The sequence below is a fragment of the Oncorhynchus kisutch genome, linkage group LG5, assembly GCF_002021735.2.
Source record: "Oncorhynchus kisutch isolate 150728-3 linkage group LG5, Okis_V2, whole genome shotgun sequence".
Lineage (NCBI taxonomy): Eukaryota > Metazoa > Chordata > Actinopteri > Salmoniformes > Salmonidae > Oncorhynchus > Oncorhynchus kisutch.
The window spans coordinates 24,021,518-24,034,193 of NC_034178.2; positions in this window are offsets into that span (position 1 = coordinate 24,021,518).

Here is a 12,676-nt window from a genome sequence, read left to right on the forward strand (position 1 = left end):
TGTCTAACAAGCCGCGATGTCGGTTTAGCCCACTAGGGCACATTCCCCTATCATTTCTTGTAACCACATTTACATTTTCTGTGAATGACTTAGTTAGTAATAAATAAAGTATTTAAGACAATTGATGTATGGAGGACTCATAGTGAAGACTGGGTTCGTGCAGATAACCAACAATTTAAGACTTTTGGAATGAGACTAACGTGAGGTAAAGTAAATAATTAATTAATTCTAAGACTAATTGATCAGATAAAATATGTGAAAAGTTATTTTAGGAAATGATCACTTTGTAATCTGAATATTTTTCCTTGGTGCCCTGACTTCCTAGTTAATTACAGTTACATGACTAATCAGTCTAATCGCGTAATACTAATTACAGAGAATCTTTAATAAAAACTATACGTCTTCAATTTAATGATAGTAAAGGCACGACAATGGCATTAAGATCTCTTCTCTTCATTATCCAAGAGACATTTTCAATGTTCAACTCTCCAGGGGGGCTGTGGTACAGCCAGCCAGAATGACTCCCTACCCTACACCCCTACCCCAATCACCCATCCCTCACACTACCCCAAAATTATATTTATAATTTGGGGCCCTTTCACACCAACTCCGCCTTCCTCCCTCCTCCCCTTCCCTAAGCATACGACGGCATGCCACTACCATCCACCATCCCTGAAATCACAAACATACTGTAATTCCCTTGTACTAAATGTAATGTGAGGCATGTTGGTGTAACTGTTGGGATTTGAACCAAGGACCTCTCACACACCAAAGCCACTGTCTTACTGGTTTACAAGTCTCAGACAGGGCTACCTCATCACAAAAGTGTGATTTCAAATCAACTCCGCTACATTGGCAAACAATACAAGTTATTTAGTGTACATCAGCCATTTGTTGGATGTCCTGCAGAAAAACGGGGACATAATCTACTGTACTGGAATCTCCTAGCAGTTAGAGAGGAGAAGAGCAGAGTCAGTTATGTAGAGAAGTAAGTGAATTTACGGACACCAGAAGCACTGCAGAGGCTGTGGATTGGGATTTCCTTGTACCCTGTCTACCCTAGCTGGAACCAAGCAAGGCGCAATAAATAAATGATGCTGAAAGTCAGAGCCGTCTGGAAATAGACCAGGTGAGGACTATGGCCTTTAAAAACACTGTGTGAGAGTGAGAGAGAGAATCTTATCTGAGGAGGGGGTGATTGAAAGCAGTTCAAATTCATTACCACAATATTATTTACTACTACGCCTTTAGTCTTGTTGAACCTGTTATGGCTGCAATCCCCCTATCGGGATAAGTGTCATCAACAACCGCTGAATAGCATAGCGCTACATACAATACATATTACTATAAATATTTATAGTCATGAAATCACAAGTGCAATATAGGGAAACACAGTTTAGAAATTATGCTTTACAGCGAAAGCAATCCAAGCGTTTGTGTAAGTTTATTGATCGCACAATAAAACATTAGCATCAGGTAGCTTGGTCACGAAAATTAGAAAAGCAATCAAATTAATCGTTTAACTTTGATGATCTTCGGATGTTTTCACTCACGAGACTCCCAGTTACACAACAAATGTTCCGTTTGTTCCATAAAGATAATTTTTATAGCCAAAATAACGACAACGCAGAAGAAAATTCCAAATAGTTTCCATGACACCTTGAAGAAGCGATAGGAAAAGGAATCTGGCTCATATCCCTTTAAATAGAGCAAAGGGAGGCTATGGAACATGGAGTTTTCAAAATAGAAGCCACTTCCTGCTTTGATTTTCCTCAGGGTTTCACCTGCAATATCAGTTCTGTTATACTCAGACAATATTTTGACAGTTTTGGAAACTTTAGTGTTTTCTATCCAATACTAATAATAATATGCATATATTAGCAACTGAGACCGAGGAGCTGGCTGTTTACAATGGGCACCTTTTCATCCAAGCTACTCTATACTGCCCCTGCAGAAGTTAACTGTTTATCAGTCAGGTTCTCATCCGAATCAAATGTGCATTGAATACTGTTCTGAGACCTGGCTGTTCCTGTTTGAAATCTAGCTGGTTCTGAGAAATGATTACGCTCTTCTCTTTAATTAAGCATCTTGACTCCTTGCTGGCATGATGACTCCTTGCTGTCCCCAGTCCACCTGGCCATGCTGCTGCTCCAGTTTCAACTGTTCTGCCTGCGGCTATGGAACCCTGACCTGTTCACCGGATGTGCTACTTGTCTCAGACCTGCTGTTTTCAACTCTCTAGAGACAGCAGGAGCGGTAGAGATACTCTTAATGAAAAGCCAATTGACATTTACTCGTGAGGTGCTGACTGAGGTGCTGCACCTGAGGTGCTGCACCCTCGACAACTGTGATTAGTCTTATTTGACCGGATTTATGAGAGAATTGAATTAACGTAGATCTCATGACTGATATGCAGGTAGCAGGCCTTTGAGCTACATGGTAGGCCTATATCATTCTTTTTGTTGTGGAAGTCCACGAGGCATGGGATTTAAGCCAATGGTCTGTACAAAATAAAAATGTTGGTGTAAAATTTGATGTTTTCTGATTTGAAGTGTCAGGTAAATTAGTCATTGTACCCGCTACACTCTGTTCTTGACCAAGGAAAAATACCATACCACTGCTATTCACTTCTCCATTACCATAGAAGTGGGTCACAAAAACAGAAACACCCCCCTCAGATACACTACTGTTCAAAAGTTTGGGGTCACCTAGAAATGTCCACATTTTATGTCCATTAAAATAACAACAAATTGATCAGAAATACAGTGTAGACACTGTTAATGTTGTAAATGACTATTGGAGCTGGAAACGGCTGTTTTTTAAATAAAATATCTACATTGGAGTACATAGGCCCATTATCAGCAACCACCACTCCTGTGTTCAAATGGCACGTTGTGTTAGCTAATCCAAGTTTATAATTTTAAAAGGCTAATTGATCATTAGAAAACCCTTTTGCATTATGTTAGCACAGCTGAAAACTGTTGTTCTGATTAAAGAAGCAATAAAACTGGCCTTCCTTAGACTAGTTGAGTATCTGGAGCATCAGCATTTGTGGGTTCGATTATAGGCTCAAAATGGCCAGAAACAAAGACCTTGCTTCTGAAACTCGTCAGTCTATTCTTGTTCTGAGACATTAAGGCTATCCCATGCGAGAAATTGCCAAGAAACTGAAGATCTCGTACAACGCTGTGTATTACTCCCTTCACAGAACAGAGCAAATGGCTCTAACCAGAATAGAAAGAGGAGTGGGAAGCCCTGGTGCACAACTGAGCAAGAGGACAAGTACATTCGAGTGTCTAGTTTGAGAAAGACGCCTCACAAGTCCTCAACTGGCAGCTTCATTAAATAGTACCTGCAAACCACCAGTCTCAACTCAACAGTTCACTACTCTGGGAAACTCCGGGATGCTGGCCTTCTAGGCAGAGTTCCTCTGTCCAGTGTCTGTGTTCTTTTGCCCTTCTTAATCTTTTATTTTTCTTGGCCAGTCAGATGTCTTTTTCTTTGCAACTCTGCCTAGAAGTTCAGCAGTTCAGTCGCCTCTTTGTTGAGACTGGTGTTTTGGTACTATTTAATGAAGCTGCCAGTCGAGGACTTGTGAGGCATCCGTTTTTACTTTTACTTCACTACATTCTGAAAGAAAATAATGTACCTTTTACTCTATACACTAGTGCTCATTACATTTTGGATGTAACGTTTTATATATATATCACAACTAAAGTGGCCAAATAACTTCTTAAAATTAAGCACATTCATCTGCTTTACAAGGGGTGTGGAGCCTAACTGGCATACATAAGCAGCGCGTGACTTTCAAGTTTGGGAAAGATAATTTTCACCATACAAATGCACCTTTATAATAAAAGCATTACATGCATAAATGCATTTGAGGTCACTTTTGATAATGGTGTTTTCCACTAATGGAACATTTGCGCTTATAGCCTACTACCATGTGCGCATTGCTGCGCTTATAATGTGAAGAAATAGCCTAATAGCTTATCAACATTTGAAGCTAAACATTCTGTTGCATAAAAACGTTTTTGGGATGCTAGTGGTTGTATTCATTTGGGATCTATCGCATCCCACCACTGTCCCAGACTATTTGTAATATTTATGTATCACACAGAATTGAACTTTTGTACTATGGGGGATAGTAGACTGACATAGGATAGTGCTTGTGTTCTTCGTCAGATTACTCATCTTGTTGGCTGATGAAAAGTAAATGCGGACAGTTCATCCAATATCTTCAATATGCACCTTCGAATTGGATAATGACGCTATGTGTCTGTCTTAACTTGTAGCCTGTGAGAAAGACTCGATCATGTGGGAGAGCCTGTGAGTGAGAGATGCTTCTGATTGCACAGAACACTCAGGGAGAAGGGCACAATGCAGCACTCCGAAGAAAAACACAAAAGGCATGGAGTTTTTTCAAGTGCTTTACGGACACAAAAGGGATGCCGCTGTGAAATTCGAGGCATTATGAAGTACTTGTCAAATTGTGACTACTGGAGTGTTTTTGGCAGAAATGCCTTCTCAGACATGTGAACTTTCATATGCCTTAATAACAAACGTGTATGCCATCTGTGAATACGAATGAAATTGTTAAATTAAAAGCCTTGTTGGTTAAGCCACAGTAAAAGACAGCAACCTTCCCACTAGCCATAATTGGCTGAGACAATGAGTGGGCTGGACATGTCGAGAGATGAGTTCGGATTGATTTGCCATATAGAAGGCATCTGTCTATTTGAGCTCGTCAGTTTGTGTTGGTAATCCTGCCGAACGCAGGATTTTTCAAATGTAATTGTGTAGTGGGGCTGCGTAAGTGTTGCTCTCCACTTTCTGGATGATCAAGTTTTGAAATCAGTGGAATTAGAGTATGATAGCTAAAGAGATGTAGAAAACCCCTGTCGCTGGATTATATATTCAAACTAAGGGCAACCGTGGATAATAATGTATAATAATGTATACAGGTAAGATAGCTATGCTAGACTAACTACATTTTCAGATATTACACATTTCTAATTTTGACAGAAAGTGGTTTCATTTCAAGCTAACGTGTACTGTTAGCTAGCTAACTAGTGGTATTCATGCAGGGTATAAACAACATGATTTGACACTGTGTTGATTGTGGTTTAACTAGCTAACGTTAGCTGGCTGGCTCTTTAGCTAATGTTACTAATGTGTGTGATCTTAAATGTTGTTTACCTAGCTAGGTTCATTGTTTACCTAGATATCTAGCTAGCTAGCTATATGTCTCAAGCTAAAGTGTACTGTTGGCTAGCTAGCTAATGTTAGCTGGCTGGCTCCCTAGCTGACGTTATTATTTGTATTCTGGAGCCATTTGCTTTTCCACTTAGAGTCTAATGTTAGCTAGCTAACATTGAACCTGGTTGGTTAGCTCCCAGCACTGTGTCATTCTTAGCATTAATGGTCAATTACAGTGAGACCAACGGTTATTTGCTTGACAATCACCGGCTGACGAAATTTTGTGACTGCCACAGCCCTAGACTATAATAAAGTATATAAATATGAAATCAGTAAAACAGTATGTAAACATGATTAAAGTTACCAGTGTTCCATTATTGAAGTGACCAGTGTTCCATGTCTATATGGACACAGGGCAGCAGTCGCTAAAGTGCATTGTATAGTAACTGCGTGGTAGTTAGCTGGTGACAGTGACAAAGTTCAGGGCAGGGTACTGGGTGGAGGCCGGCTAGTGATGGCTATTTAACAATATGATGACCTTGAGAAACAAGCTATTTTTTCAGTCTCTCGGTCCCCAGCTTTGATGCACCTGTAGTGACCTCGCCTTCTGGATGACACTGAACGCATTATTAAGAATGCTATCTTACCTTTGAAGTTGCTACAGTTTTTATTGAATGTATGAACAATACACCATCACCTATTTTGCCTTCCTCTTGTGATGATTTAGTTGATAACTTTAATGGAAAATGAAGGACAAGCATTGATGCCATAGGTCCAGTAAGGTCGAAAAAGGCTGCATCCAAATGGAGAGCCTTTTGGATGAGTGAGGAAACAACTCAATTAAAGAGAAATTGCAGAAATGCAGAGCGGAAGTAGAGAAAGTCAAAGTTGCAGGTCTATTATGATATTCTGAGAGTGCAACTTGGCAAATATAACAAGGCAATTAGAAATGCCAGACGGTCACTATATTATCAAAATAATTTGAGAGTGCTCTTAACGACCATTGATGGCCTGATAAATCCTTCACCCTCAAACCTATGTGAACTTTCCTTCACATCTAATTTTTATGAGTTTGGAGCATGTTTCAGAGATAAGATACCCAGCCTAATGTCAGTCAAACAAGACCTGATGAGAAGTTTGATGATATGTGCAAAGGCACTTCGGAGTTATTTTCCCTGGTTGACACAGACATGCTCAGGAAAGGGATATTACAACTTAAGCCTTCTACCTGCCTTCTCAATCCTATCCCCACCACCACCTTCAATACATATTCTAATTGCATACAGTAGCAACAAAAAGTATGTGAACCCTTTGGAAATACCTGGATTTCTGCATAAATTGGTCATAAAATTTGATCTGATCTTCAAAACTTTTTAAGTTATGGTTATTGTTTGATATGTTATATCATGACAAACAGTATGGCTAAGGTTAACGTTAACAAGGAACTGTCATGTGTCAATAAGTCAATAATGCCTTCAGGGTTAACGTTAGGGACTTCAGGTTAGTTGACAGACGCTAACATTAGACTAGCTAACGTTAGCTAAGTTGGCAGACAACTTTAGGTTTGGCCAACTAACGTTACATGGACAATAAAAGTGCCCTAACTGTTGTCCGGTAACACAAACAATTATAGGGAGCCAGAAAGTTAACATTGTCAAGTTACAAACAGTAACCAGCTAAAAGTTTTAAAAATAGTAAAGATAATTGCTTAGTTAGCTAGCTATGCTGGCTAGTCAACGGTCTTTCGGGGTTGTGAGATGTTCTTCAGAACAAACTAGCAAGCGCAGGGGTCACGTGAGTAGCCATTGGAACTGCCTTGTTGTAACGTTAGCTTGGCTAAATTGTAAAGAGCAACCTTAAATCTAGGTTACTTAAAATTATTGCTACAATTAACTTACTAGCCCTGTTCGCTCACCAAATATACCTTAATTTATCTAACTTATCTCTAAGCTAGCTGTAGCTCTCATCCAGCTGCACAGAGGTGTCCTCATCACGTTGATACAATTCTAGCATAGCTCTTCAGTGTCGCTTTAACTTAGAGCTGAGACACGCATATTTAAATACTGAGTTAAAGGTCATGTGGTCAACAAAAATGTGCACCAATCATAATCACCATTTCACCGGTTTACGCACCAATAGAATTAACTGTAAATATGTTTAACGCTGTTCTGCGATTCCACGAAATCAGCTAATTTGTTTACAATTGACAAGTTTACACAACAAAAGTGAATATACTGACTAAAGCAATTATAATGTCATTTTTTTGGGGGGGGTAATACTCAGCCCTCGTTTCTTCAATTATATATTTAGTTATTAATTAGGACTACATCAGTCTAGTATTGGTGCTATATACGTTCAGTGAAGTATTATCTGCATGCACAGAGTAGAAATTGTCCACCATCCTTAGACACACACAAAGAAAGATACCATAGAGATGGGTGTAAACTACATTCATTGACATTTAATTTTCCTGTTGTTGCCCTTAGATAACCAGTGACCAATCTTGCATTGTTTTGTTGTTGACTTAAAGTAATGTTGAACATTCCAGTGTTGATTGTATCATTTGATTTTCTTTGCAGATATCCAGTCTATATACTGAAAGTGTCCAGGTAAAATGTCTAGTTACAGGAGTGAACATAGAAAAATTCAGAGGGGAGTCAGGATCTGTGGAAAGTCAGGATCTGTGGAAAGGGAAGAGAGGCATGGTTGTTATGTCATAAGCAATTTTGTGCAAGTGGCTCTTCCAATGCAGGAGTTAAATAGTAGGGTTGACACAGCTGATGTTTGCACACTAAGTGGTAGTGAGGGTGGGGTTAACGAGAGCTTCACTGAGAGCACAGAGGAGAGCATTGATGAAAGTACAGATGAGGAGGATGATATCAGAAAGTTCCTTTCAGATTAGGTTCTTAGGATACAAATTCCACATTCGTCATTAGCTGAACTACTCAAGATTCTATTCACGAAAATACCCAAATTAGGTCTACCAAAAGATTTACAGACTTTGTTGAAAACAAAACCAGTGGTGGAAACTAAAGATGTCTCTGGGGGAACTTATTTCCTTGCTGGCATTTAACATGGTGCGCTTACAACATCTGTTCATACAAGGTTGTCTGAGTGTACCTCCAAATCAATATTGATGGCCTTCCTCTATACAAGAGCTCAAATGCTCAATTCTGACCTATCTTAGGGCTAGTAGAAAAATACAAAGGTGTGGTCCAGACAAACAAGTCACCATTTGTCATTGGGATGTCCTTTTAGGAGAAGAAACCAACCAGTCTTGATTTTTTTTCATGACTTTGTTGAGGAAATGCAGCGGCTGGAAACTGAAGGTGTTTCTTTTGGAGACAGAAATTTTAAAGTCCAAATCTCTGGCTTTATTTTTAACGCACCAGCAAGGGTTTTTGTCAGAAATGCAAAAGATCACAATGGCTACTATGGCTGTGACAAATTCCTTCCCAAACCTGAATCGTATGACCTTCCCAGAAACAACAGCCCCTCGGAGGTCCAACCACAACACTTTTGATGATTTGACTGATGACTCTTATTACAGTGGGGCAACACATTTAGGTTCATTGTCAATTGCCTCCATTTCCTCTTGACTACATGCACCTGGTATGTTTGGGAGTTACATGGAAACTATGGCAGAAAGGGCCACTGAAAACACGTTTGGGTCCAGCTGTTGTCAGAAATGTATGTTCACAGCTGACTGACCTAAGACCTCACACTCCATCAGAAATGAACAGAAGATCCAGATCATTGAATGAGTCTGACAGTTGGAAGGCAACTGAGTTCTGACTGTGGTCGACTAGTTTTCCAAGACAGCTCACTTCCTTCCTCTCGCCAAACTACCCTCAGCCAAGGAGATGGCTCAGCTCATGGTGCAGCACGTCTTCCGGATCCATGGACCACCCATGGACATGGTCTCTGACCGGGGGTCTCAGCTCTCGTTCCGGTCGAGTACGCCCGCAACACCCTTCCCTGCTCCACCCGGGCCTATCTCCGTTTGAGTATTCCCTGGGGTATCAGCCACACTATTCCCCGAGCAGGGGGAAGAGGTCGGCGTACTTTCTGCCCAGATGTTTATCCGCCGCTGTCGTCGTACCTAGGGGAGAGCCCGGTCGGCCGTCCTCAAGACCACCTCCAAGTATCATCAACAAGCGGATCGCCATCGGACCCCAGCTCCCCGGTATTGTCTCGGGCAGAAGGTATGGCTATCCACCCAGGATCTGCCCCTCCGGGTGGAGTCCCGCAAACTCCCCCCCTCCGGTTTATTGGCCAATTTCCCATCTCCAAGATTATTAACCCCTCGGTTGTTCGTCTTCTGTTGCCCCGTACCCTCCATATCCATCCCAGAGTCAAACCTATGTCTCACAGCCCGTTGTCTCCTGTTTCCAGGCCCACCCCTCTCCTCAGTCTCATCGATGGTCAACCAGCTTACACGGTGAGGTGTCTCCTGAAGGTTCGACCTCGGGGCAGGGGGTTGACTGGGAGGGTTATGGCCTGGAGGAGAGGTGCTGGGTCCCCTGCCTATGTTCTCTGTTTGTCCGTTGCCAGTTTGTCAAGTCAACCAGCGTTTTGTTATAAGCTCCTGCTTTTCCCAGTCTCTTTTTTTCCCCTCCTGGTTTTGACCCTTGCCTGTCCTGACTCTGAGCCCGCCTGCGTGACCACTCAGCCTGCCCCTGAGCCTGCCTGCCGAACTGTACCTTTGCCCCACCTCTGGATTGTTGACCTCTGCCTACCCTGAGCCTGCCTGCCGACCTTTGCCTTTGCCCCAATTCTGGTTTACTGACCCCTGCCTGCCTTGACCTGTCTATTGCCTGCCCCTGTTGGAATATTAAACCATTGTCAATTAGACGTGTCTGCATCTGGGTCTTACCTTGATTCCTGATACTGGTTTTGTTTGTGGACCACTGTAGCTGCCTGTATGGGAAGGAAAACATAACATGCATTGCCTAACCCATCTCAGTCATGAAGCACAAGCATTTGGTGTTCTTGACTATCTCTTGCTTCCCCTTAGAGAATTTTCTTGGCCAGTTAAAAAGGATAAGAAAACCAAACAAGCCTTGAGCAGGATATATACGGAGGCTGTCAGAAGAAAGATGCCATGAGAGCAACAGTCAGATGCAGAGAAAGCAGCATGACAATTGCCTAGTCCCAAATGGTCTAACATTGAAAGAGCAGTATAAAAAATGCAGTTCATTCACTTCTCCGTGCAGATGTCCACTGGGAATAATTGTGTCCAGTTGAGGAACAAGGAGGTTGTCCTATTACAAAACTTGCTGATGGAGGAACATGGAAACACTTTGCGTACAAAACATTTAGGAACAAGAACTTTTCACATATCCCCTGCCATCCCTGCTTGATATTTTCCATCTCTCTGGATTGAAGGATGAACTTCTTTTCACTCGAGCCACAAATGTTCTACGGAAGTTTGTTCTAACCCCCATACAAAGAGACTAACGGCATCCTAGCAAAGCCCTATCTGTAGGATGCAAAGCACCAATATCTTTTCTGTTTTCATTACAGAAAATGAAATTTACTTGAAGGGATTTTCTTAAACTCCTACAATTAGATGTTACTATTGTGAAATGTTTGTGTAAACTAATCTAATTGAGTGCCCTTATTTGCTTTTTTATTCATAGTACCATATTTGTCGTGGTTCATTTCCCAAATGAAGATGACAGTTTAGCTGTCATCCCAGAAACCTGGTGCATCAAGGACAAATGTTATTTTGGCCTCTATACAAGAGAGGTTAAGGAAAGCAGTTATCTTGCACAAACAGCCGAACATTGACACTTGGGAGGTGTATTCAATTCAATTACTGAAGACAAAGTGTGAGTACTTTAACTGAATATAAATTGTACTAAATGTCTTGTTTGCAGACATTTACAGATGAACTGATAAGCTCCTGTTTCCTGATGTTTTCAGATTCATATGAGAATGCCCATGAGTGCCTTGTTTCGGCCAGAAAAAGGCTCAAGCCTGGGAACGGTGCCAGAGTCTCACCAGATTTAGTGTTTGAAATAAAATAAATCTACACTACTACTCTGAAAGCGTCATGCTTGCTGTCATTCCCAGGCAAAATCCTACATTTTATCAGATCGACTCTGAGTCTGATGCTGATCATAACCAGTATCCATCAATGCCAAAGACCCCCAAATTCACCCCAAAAAGGGTTGATTCCACACATAAAAAAAGTATATGCAAGATTTCAGTTCCTAGCAATGAATAGTTCATACAAAGTCTAATTTTCACAACCTGCATTTAATTTGCAACAGTATCTTCTAGACCCTCTTTGTCACTCTCTGCTGGGGGTAAGTGCATCTTATGTACTGAATGTATATCACATAACATTATGCTTAAAAACTAATGTTATGTGTTTTTTGAAGGAATGCTGAAATAGTTTGGCTGTGAACTCAGATGTATAGGACAAATAACAATGCTCAACTTTGATCTGAACAGGTCCTCAGTCCTCTTCATCACAGGGGCCAGCCGCTCACCAGTCTGAAGGTACCTGATATTGCCCATCATTATCTGAGGGAGAAATTATCAAGGGAGAAATTATCTACAATGTTAATATTTTCAAAAAAGCAAACACACATCTTCTATCAGCAAGTTACTATGGGAGTGTTCCACTATAATTATTGCTTTAATGCAACGGATTATCAACACAATCCATTTGCTAGATAAAAAAATAAAAAAAATCAACTCAGCAAAAAAAGAAACGTCCCTTTTTCAGGACCTTGTCTTTCAAAGATAATTGACAAGAATCAAAATAACTTCACAGATCTTCATTGTAAAGGGTTTAAACACTGTTTCCTATGATTGTTCAATGAACCATAAACAATTCATGGGCATGCACCTGTGGAAAGGTCGTTAAGACACTTACAGCTTACAGACGGTAGGCAATTAAGGTCACAGTTATGAAAACTTAGTACACTAAAGAGGCCTTTCTACTGACTCTGAAAAACACCAAAATAAAGATGCCCAGAGTGCCTGCTCATCTGCGTGAACGTGCCTTAGGCATGCTGCAAGGAGGCATGAGGACTGCAGATGTGGCCAAGGCAATAAATTGCAATGCCTAAGACAGCGCTGCCGAGAGACAGGATGGACAGCTGATCGTCCTCACAGTGGCAGACCACATGTAACACCTGCACAGGATCAGTACATCCGAAGATCACACCTGCGGGACAGGTAGAGCTGCCCGAGTTACACCAGGAACGCACAATCCCTTCATCAGTGCTCAGACTGTCCTCAATAGGCTGACAGAGGCTGGACTGAGGGCTTGTAGGCCTTTTGTAGGCAGGTGCTCACCAGACATCACCGGCAACAACGTCGCATATGGGCACAAACCCACCGTCTCTGGACCAGACAAGACTGGCAAAAAGTGCTCTTCACTGACAGTCGCGGTTTTGTCTCAGCAAGGGTGATGGTCGGATTTGCGTTTATCATTGAAGGAATGAGGCTGCAAAAGGGT